A 10664-nucleotide genomic window follows, 5' to 3' on the forward strand; every position below is an offset into this window, starting at 1 on the left:
CTGCTGTTCCCGTCGCATTCTGAGATCCACACTCAGTGCCATGTGCCGCCATATGAACACACTCGACCTCTCCCTCCAGCAGCACCGCCGTACCCTTTTTCAAAGCTGCGTGCACCCCCAGTTTAATTTTATTCTTCATCTCATCCGACGCCTCAACAAGAAACTTTTTCTCTTTCTCTCAAGTACTAAGGAACGCAAGCTCCAACAACTCATCGACAGCAACACCCATCTAGGACCCTCCACCCCTGCCTGTCCCTCGCTCCCCACCCAATCTTCCAATCCCAGCCCCAGCCGTGTATTCACTATATCCCCTGACCTTCCCCTCTCCGACGCAAAGGATTTAGTTTCATACCCTTACGCCCTCATCTCAATGAATTTCGGGCTCGGCACGATGCTGAACTCTTCTTCTGCCATCTTCGTCTCCGGGCTCACTTCTTTGGGCAGGAGTCCGCTCCCCGTTCAACGGATCCTTTTACCCACCTCCAATATTCTCCCTCCACCTGGACCCCTCCCTCTGGATTCTTAACTTCTCTTGATCTTTTCATTGAGTACTGTCAGCGCAACATTAGTTGTCTCAATTTCTCTGCTCCTCTCACCCATTCTAATCTCTCTTTCTCTGAACTTACTGCACTCCGTTCTCTCAGGTCCAGCCCTGACATTGTCATCAAACCCGCTGACAAGTGTGGTGCTGTTGTTGTCTGGCGCACTGACCTCTACCTCGCGGAGGCTGAGCGTCAACTCGCAGACACTTTCTCCTACCTCTCCCTGGACCATGACACCACCACTGAACATCAAGCTATTGTTTCCAGGACTGTCACTGACCTCATCTCCTCTGGAGATCTTCCTCTCATAGCTTCCAAACTGAAAGTCGCCCAACCTCGGACGGCCCGCTTCTACCTCCTACCCAAAATCCACAAACAGAACTATCCCGGTAGACCGATCGTGTCAGCTTGCTCCTGCCCCACGGAACTCATTTCTCATTATCTTGACTCCCTTCTCTCTCCCCTTGTCCAGTCCCTTCCCACCTACATCCGTGATTCCTCTGACACCTTATGTCACATCAACAATTTCCAGTTCCCTGGCCCCAACCGCTTCCTCTTCATCATGGACGTCCAATCCCTCTACACCTCCATCCCCCACCAGGATGGTCTGAGGGCCCTTAGCTTCTTCCTCGAACAGAGGCCCAAACAATCCCCATCCACCACTACTCTCCTCCGTATGGCTGAACTTGTTCTCACACTGAACAATTTCTCCTTCAACTCCTCTCAATTCCTCCAAATAAAAGGTGTAGCTATGGGTACCCACATGGGCCCCAGCTATGCCTGTCTCTTTATGGGGTATGTGGAACATTTCTTGTTCCAGTCCTACTCTGGCACCCTTCCACAACTCTTTCTCCGGTACATCGATGATTAATTCGGTGCTGCTTCATGCTCTTGTCGGGACTTGGAAAAATTTATTAATTTTGCTTCCAATCTCCACCCCTCCATCATTTTCACATGGTCCATCTCTGACACTTCCCTTCCCTTCCTTGACCTCTCTGTCTCAATCTCTGGTGATAGACTGTCCACCAATATCCATTACAAGCCTACCGATTCCCAAAGCTACCTCGACTACAGCTCCTCACAACCCACTTCCTGTAAGGACTCCATCCCATTCTCTCAGTTCCTTCGCCTCCGTCGCATCTGTTCTGATGATACTACCTTCAAAAAACAGTTCCTCTGACACGTCCTCCTTCTTCCTTAACCGAGGTTTTCTACCCACCGTCATTGACAGGGCCCTCAACCGTGTCCAGCCCATCTCCAGCGCATCCGCCCCCACGCCTTCTCCTCCCTCCCAGAAACATGATAGGGTCCCCCTTGTCCTCACTTATCACCCCACCAGCCTCCGCATTCAAAAGACCATCCTCCACCATTTCCGCCAACTCCAGCATGATGCCACCACCAAACACATCTTCCCTTCACCCCTCCCCCGGCAGCATTCCATAGGGATCATTCCCTCCGGACACCCTGGTCCACTCCTCCATCACCCCCTACTCCTCAACCGCCACCTATGGCACCTCCCCAAGCCCACGCAAAAGATGTAACACCTGCCCCTTCACTTCCTCTCTCCTCACCATCCAAGGGCCCAAACACTCCTTTCAAGTGAAGCAGAATTTCACTTGCATTTCCCCCAACTTAGTCTACTGCATTCTTTGCTCCCAATGCGGTCTCCTCTACAATGGAGAGGCTAAGCGTAAACTGGGCGACCGCTTTGCAGAACACCTGCGGTCTGTCCGCAAGAATGACCCAAACCTCCCTGTTGCTTGCCATTTTAACACTCCACCCTGCTCTCTTGCCCACATGTCTGTCCTTGGCTTGCTGCATTGTTCCAGTGAAGCCCAACGCAAACTGAAGGAACGGCACCTCATCTTCCGACTAGGTACTTTACAGCCTTCCGGACTGAATATTGAATTCAACAACTTTAGGTCTTGAACTCCCTCCTCCATCCCCAACCCCTTTCTGTTTCTTCCCCCTTCCTTTTGTTTTTTCCAATAATTTATATAGATTTTTCTTTTCCCTCCTATTTCCATTATTTTTAAATCTTTTATGACACCCCCACTAGAGTTATGCCTTGAGTGACCTACCATCCATTCTTAATTAGCACATTTGTTTAGATAATATCACCAAAATCAACACCTGTGTTCTTTTGTTCTTTTGTCTGTGACATCTTTTGATTATCTGCTCCTATCACTGCTTGCTTGTCCCTACAACCACCCCCCCTCCCGCCCCACTAACCACCCCCCCCCCCCCCCCCCCCCCCAACACAGCCGCCCCCGCCACCTTAAACCAGCTTATATTTCACCCCTCTCCTTGGATTCACCTAGTTCTGTGGAAGGGTCATGAGGACTCGAAACGTCAACTCTTTTCTTCTCCGCCGATGCTGCCAGATCTGCTGAGTTTTTCCAGGTAGTTCTGTTTTTGTTGTGAGTGAAATATAAGCTGGTTTAAGGTGGGGGGGGGGTGTGTGGGGGCAGAGAAGTTGGGGGGGCTGGTGTGGTTGTAGGGACAAGCAAGCAGTGATAGGAGCAGATAATCAAAAGATGTCACAGACAAAAGAACACAGAGGTGTTGGTTTTGGTGATATTGTCTAAACAAATGGCAAGCAATGCCGTCTCCTCTACATTGGAGAGACCAAACGTAAACTGGGCGACCGCTTTGCAGAACACCTGCGGTCTGTCCGCAAGAATGACCCAGACCTCCCTGTCGCTTGCCATTTTAACACTCCACCCTGCTCTCTTGCCCACATGTCTGTCCTTGGCTTGCCGCATTGTTCCAGTGAAGCCAAACGCAAACTGGAGGAACAGCACCTCATCTTCCGACTAGGCACTTTACAGCCTTCTGAATATTGAATTCAACAACTTTAGGTCTTGAACTCCCTCCTCCATCCCCACCCCCTTTCTGTTTCTTCCCCCTTCCTTTTGTTTTTTCCAATAATTTATATAGATGTCTCTTTTCCCACCTATTTCCATTTTTAAATCTTTTATGCCCTGCTAGCCTTTCCACCCCACCCCCACTAGAGCTGTACCTTGAGTGCCCTACCATCCATTCTTAATTAGCACATTCATTTAGATAATATCACCACCTTCAACACCTCCGTGTTCTTTTGTTCTTTTGTCTGTAACATCTTTTGATTATCTGCTCCTATCACTGCTTGCTTGTCCCTACAACCACCTCAGCCCCCCCCAACCTCTCTCCCTCCACCGCCCCACCTTAAACCAGCTTGTATTTCACTCCTTTTCTAAGATTCACTCAGTTCTGCTGAAGGGTCATGTGAACTCGAAACGTCAACTCTTTTCTTCTCCGCTGATGCTGCCAGACCTGCTGAGTTTTTCCAGGTAATTCTGTTTTGTTTTGGATTCCCAGCATCCGCAGTTTTTTGTTTTTGCCGCTTACAGATGCTCAGTTTGGGTTCTGCTAGGGCCACTCGACTCCAGATCTCATTACAGCCTTGGTCTGAACATGGACAAAAGAACTGAATCCCACAGGTGAGGTGAAAATGACTGTCCTTGACATCAAAGCATCATTTGACCAAGTGTGGAATCAAGGAGCCCAAGAAAAACTGAAGTCAATGGGAATTAAGGGGGAAACCCTCCGCTGTAGGAGTCATACCTTGCACAAAGGAAGATGGTGTTGGAGGCCAATCATCTCAGCTCCAGGTCATCGCTGTAGGAGTTCTTCAGGCAGTGTCCTAGGTCCGACCATCTTCAGCTGCTTCATCAATGATCTTCCCTCCATCATAAGTCCAGAAGTGTGGATGTTCACTGATTGCAGAATGTTCGGTGCTGTTTCAGACTGCTCAGATAGTGAAGCAATCTGTGCCCACATGCTGTAAGATCTGGATAACATCTATGCTTGGGCTGATAAATGACAAGTAATGTTCATGCCACACAAGTGGCAATGACCGTTTCTAGCCTGAGAGAATCTAATCATCTTCACTTGACATTCAATGGTACTACATCGCTGAATACCCGACTATCAACATCCTGGGTGTTATCAAGGACCAGGAACTTAATTGAAGCAGTCATAAAAATACTGTTGCTACAAGAGCAGGTCGGTAGCTGGGAATTCTGCAGCAAGAAACTCACCTCCTGATTCCCCAAAGCCTGTCCACCACTACAAGGCACAAGTGAAGAGGGTTCTCAAATACTCTGCACTTGCCTGGATGAGTGCACCTCCAACAACACTCAAGCAGCTCAACACTATCCATGACAAAGCAGCCCACTTGATTGGTATCACCTCCTTAAAAATTCACTCCCTCTGTGACCAGCGCATGGTGGGAGCAGTGCGTACCATCTACAAGATGTACTGCTGCAACTCATGAAGGCTCCTTTGACACCACCTTCCGAACCTGTGACATCTACAACATAGAAGGCCAAGGGCATCAAACACACCACCACCTTTAGGTTCCCTTCCAAGTTGCACACCATCCTGACCTGGAACAATATCACAATTCCTTCACTGTTGCTGATTCAAAATCCTAGAATTCCCACCCAAACAGCATTGAGGGCGGTACTTCCACCACCTAGACTGCAGCAGTAGTACCAGTGCTCAGGAGTGTCACTCATTGATCACAAAGCGCTATACAATCTCACTCTATAAACCCAATGTCCCTGTACAGTCAAATCCGTAATTCCAGTTTCCTGTGCAGTTTAAAGTTGACTTTTATGGTCCCCACCAACAGGTTTGAATTGGTGGCAGGGGTTGTGGAGGGCTCATAAAATGCAGCACAAGACCTGCCCTCTGCCTGCAAATCTGCTCCCGACCTGTCTCCCATTTTACAGGGTGGGGCCAGCGGAAGCAATGGGCAGCCTGGCTGCCCTTGGGCCTATTGAGGCCCTTAAATGGCCAATCCATTTAAGTGCCTTATCCCATCCCCACCACTATTTACCTACAGCAGAAGAAGACCCATGCCAGGTGGATTGTCTGGCAGCTTTGCCCGGTGAGCTGGAGTCGGGCAAGGTGGCAGGGACATCATTTGGGGGTCCTCTGCAACCATCAGAGGGATCCACCTACCAAAGTCATACCTCCCTTTAACTCTTCCTCCCAGACTCACAAACATAACCAACCCCATCCTCCGCATGCCCCTCACTGTCCCAATGATACTCTCAACTTACCTTCAGCCTGGCCTCCATAAACGCCTCTTCTTCGGGAATGAGCTGTAGTCCCAGCAGTGGCCACCGTCCGAACCTGGCACTGCTGGAACTACAGACTTGCCAGCCAATTGGACTGGTCAGCAACTGTCTAAGGTGGGACTTCCTCCGCAGATGGGGGGGCAGTCATCTCGGCCTTAGCCAGTTCACACCCCGCTGAACATTAAATGGCTGCAGGGCAGCTGATATCAGCAGGAATACATTCCCCGCCGACTTTTCAGCAGACAGAGCGGAAAACCCATCATCTAAAAAATCCTGCCCCTGGTGTAACTGAGATATATAGATTAATAATAACTGCAAAAACAGTAGCTTGCATTAATATAGTGCCTTTAACATAGAAAAATGACCCAAGCCCAAAATGTAATTCCTGGTCTGTGCTGATTCTACTGTGTTCAGCTGGTGCAGCAGTTGCCATGCCAGATGGCCTTAGAGGTAGGGTGGCCAAATTCACAGAAGTCAAAACTAGCAAACATTGAAAATCCTTGGGAAGGCAGGGCCCTGTGATGATTGACATGTTGGGGAACCATTGGCAGGACTCAGGGGAAGGGGCAGTTGAAGGTAGGAGGTCATGTGATGACATCTCATGGAAAATGTTCAGTCATAGTTGGCAACCCTATTAAGATACCCAATTATTGAAGACAGCTAACAGAAAAAGTATGGGATGCACATAATAAGTAAAAATGGGACTTTAAACTATCCTACAGATTGGAGGGTAACTAATGTAACCCCACAATTTAAAAAGGGAGGTAGAGAGAAAACAGGGAATTATAGACCAGTCAGCCTGACGTCAGTAGTGGGGAAAATTCTAAAATCCATTATAAAAGATTTATTAGCTGAGCACTTGGAAAAATGTGGCAGAATCGGATTTACAAAAGGGAAATCATGCTTGACAAATCTATTGGAATTTTTTGAGAATGTAACTAGGGGGATCCAATGGATGTGGTTTATTTGGACTTTCAGAAGGCTTTTGACAAAGTCCCACATTAGAGATTGCCGCGTAAAATTAAAGCGCATGGGATTGGGGGTAGTGCATTAAGATGGACAGAAAACTGGTTGGCAGACAGGAAACAAAGAGTAGGAATAAATGGGTCTTTTTCCAAGTGGCAGGCAGTAACTAGTGGGGTATCCCAGGGATTGGTGCTGGGACCCCAGCTATTCACAATATATATTAATAATTTAGATGAGGGAACTAAATGTAATATTTCCAAATTTGCAGATGACACAAAGCTGGGTGGGAGGGTGAGCTGTGAGGAGGATGCAAAGATGCTTCAGTGTGATTTGGACAAGCTGAATGACTGGGCAAATGCATGGCAGATGCAGTATAATGTGGATAAATGTGAGGTTATCCACTTTAGTAGCAAAAACAGGAAGGCAGATTATTATCTGAATGGTTATGAATTAAGAGAGGGGAATGTGCAACGAGACCTGGGTGTCCTTGTACATCAGTCGCTGAAGATAAGCATGCAGGTGCAGCAGGCGATAAAGAAGGCAAATGGTAGGTTGGCCTTCATAGCGACAGGATTTGAGTACAGGAACAGGGATGTCTTGCTGCAATTATACAAGGCCTTGGTGAGACCACACCTGGAATATTGTGTGCAGTTTTGGTATCATTATCTAAGGAACGATGTTCTTGCTGTAGAGGGAGTGCAGCGAAGGTTTATCCGACTGATTCCTGGGATGTTGGGACTGATACATGAAGAGAGATTGAGTCGGTTAGGATTATATTCACTGGAGTTCAGAAGAATGAGGGAGGATCTCATAGAAACCTATAAAATTCTATCAGGACTAGACAAGGTAGATGCAGGAAGGATGTTCCTGATGGTGAGGGAGTCCAGGACCAGGGGTCACAGTCTGAGGATATGGGGTAGATCATTTAGGCTTGAGATTAGGAGAAATTTCTTCACCCAGAGAGCGGTGAGCCTGTGGAATTTGCTACCACAGAAAGTAGTTGAGGCCAAAACATCGTATATTTTCAAGAAGGAGTTAGATATAACTCTTGGGATGAAAGGGATCAAAGGAAATGGAGAGAAAGCGGGAGCAGGCTGTTGAGTTGGATGATCAGCAATGATCATATTGAATGGTGGAGCAGGCTCGAAGGGTCAAATGGCCTACTCCTGCTCCTAGTTTCTATGTTTCTACTATTTCAAATTGATTGAACATCCAATAAACTTTAGGAAACTAATTTTAACTTGATGAATATCCACAGCTCACTCTTGCGAAAACCTGTGCAGGAGTCCCACCTCAGTCAAGCCTTTATATCTCGGTATGAGTCAGCGATATCCCTCAACGTAATCATTGCAGCCATCAGTTAAATCAGCCGGCACAGATAGTGGCCTCACACAGAGAACATACAAAGCACAGAACATCCTTTGGAACAACTCACCTAGCCAGTGACGAACGAATTTTTTTTTTTTTGCAAAAATATACTTTATTCATAAAAATTCTTCAATTACATTTCAAACCATTTCAAAATCACCAAAAATACAAGATCATCAAAAATACAATCAGGTTCAACTTTTACAACATGTATCACAAGGTGCATCAGCACAAACAATGAATATTACAATCATTAGCAGACATTCATTTTGAGCTGTACATCCAGAGGGGCTCTACTCAGTTCCCAGTCCCTCGGTGCACTGTGGCAGAAAGGTCTTAGGCAGCGACCCTTCCCCATTGCGCCTTTGCGGCGGCTGCCCCAAGCTTTAGTCCGTTCCTCAGCACGTAGTCCTGGACTTTGGAATATGCCAGTCTGCAACACTCAGTCGGGGATAACTCTTTGCGCTGGAAGACCAACAAGTTTCAGGCAGACCAAAGAGCGTCTTTTACCGAGTTGATGATCCTCCAGCTGCAGTTGATGTTTGCCTCGGTGTGTGTCCCTGGGAACAACCCGCAGAGCACAGAGTCCTGTGTCACAGAACTGCTTGGGATGAACCTCGACAGAAACCAATGCATCTCTCTCCAGACCTTCTTTGCAAAGGCACAATTTACAAGGAGGTGAACAACGGTCTCTTCCCCACCACAGCCACCTCGGGGGCAACATGCCAAGGGGGTGAGACTCCTGGCGTGTAGGAAGGATCTGACGGGGAGGGCCTTTCTCACCACCAGCCAAGCTATGTCTTGGTGCTTGTTGGAAAGTGGCAGCAGTGGAAAAGCAGCGGGGGGTGGGGGGGTGGCAGATGGTGAAGATAGCCAAAAGGAAGAAGGGGCTAAGAAAGAATCAAGCCATTTCCCAGACAAGTAGCAAGAGGCGTCTCCCATCCTACATGGATGACAAAGGCAGCAGCTCTTCGGACAAAGAAATGCCAGGGCGGCACCGACAGAAGAAGCGGCAAAGCTCTAGGGAGTTGGAGTTCGAGACACCCGAGCTCCAGAACATTGGAGACAATGAGGAGCCCAGCGCACCTTAGCTTTGCCTACAGCCCAAAGAGGCCAGTGCACCATAGCCCCAGGAATCTGGGAGCAGTGAGGCGATCAGCGCATCCCAGCTCCGGGAAGCCGGGAGCAGCAACGCCCCAGAGGGGGAGAGGATTGGAGAAGCTTCTCCAACAAAGGTCATTTCAAACCCGGCTCTCTGCACGGACCCCCAGATGCCACCCGAGCACAACACTGCCAATGGGGATTTCCTCAGCCCATTCAAAGTGAGGCAATTTGAGCACACTATGGGTATGAAGGAGCAGACTAAAGGTCTGGGACTCTCAGAGACAACGGGTTTGGTAAGAGAATTAATGCTTTAAAATGGGTTTAAAGATTGTATCCATAAATGTGCATAGCATTAAATCTACTATGCAATGTGTTGCGACTTTGGACTACCTTGCCAAGGTTAAAGCTGACCTGTTGTTTCTGCAGGAGTGTGCGATACCGCACCTCAGCTCCTACAGGCAATGGTCACGATGGTGGTCCCATGGGCCATCGATCTGGTCGGGTGGAAATGACTCTTGTTCCTCCGGCCTGGGTATTCTGCTGCGGGGAGGCAACTTCACCGTCTCCCAGGTTAAGGAGGTGGTGGGCAGGCGCCTCCCCATAGCAGACGTAATGTACAAGAACACTCCACTCCGGTTAATTAACGTGTATGCCCCGTCACAAGGGGCTGAGCGGCTGGCAGTCCTACAGCAACTCCCATTGCTGCTGGCCATTTCCAGGCCGGTCATCCTGAGCGGTGACTTCAACTGCATCATCAATGCAGCTGGACGATCTGGCAGGGCCGACAGCAGATTGGACGCTACGTCCAGATCCCTGATGGAAACTGTTAAGGATGCCAAGCTGCACGACGTCTTCAGCAACCCTGCAGATGGAGCGCAGCGTAGATACACCTGGTCACGGCCAGATGGGTCCGTCCGTTCCAGGATAGACTTCCTGTATGTGTCCCATGCAGTCGCAGTCAGATCCACCGACGTCAAGCCGGTGTTTTTCTCTGACCACTGCCTCCTACTGGCTGACTGCCACTTAGAGAAGGACCAGAGGTGGGCAGGGGAGCATGGAAGCTAAACATGCAACTGCTGACCCCAGAGAACATTGAGGAGCTCAAGAGGGATTACAAAGGTTGGAGAACCGTGAAACCCCTCTTTGAGTCCCTGACACACTGGTGGGAAGTGATCAAGGGAAACATCAAGAGGTTTTTCATTCTCAAAGGCACCCAGAAAGCTAGAAAGGAACAGAGGGAAATGTCCCAACTCCAGAAAAACATGCAGAATCTGCTCCAGCTGCAGTCGATGGGTGCCGATGTCAAAGAGGAACTCCAAGAGGTGAAGAGCCAGCAAGACTCGCTCTTTGCCTCGGAGGCCTCCAAGATCATCTTCCGTTCCAGAGTCCGCTCCGTGGAGCAGGATGAGATGTGCTTACGTTTCTTCTTCCAAAAGGTACACAGAGAGAGCTCTGCGATCAGCAGCCTGAAGGAAGAAGACGGCTCAGTAAAGTCATCGCAGTCCGACATTTTGAGGATCAGCAAATCCTTTTATGCCGGATTGTATGACGTGAA

Source organism: Carcharodon carcharias, chromosome 12, assembly GCF_017639515.1.
Source record: "Carcharodon carcharias isolate sCarCar2 chromosome 12, sCarCar2.pri, whole genome shotgun sequence".
Taxonomy (NCBI): domain Eukaryota; kingdom Metazoa; phylum Chordata; class Chondrichthyes; order Lamniformes; family Lamnidae; genus Carcharodon; species Carcharodon carcharias.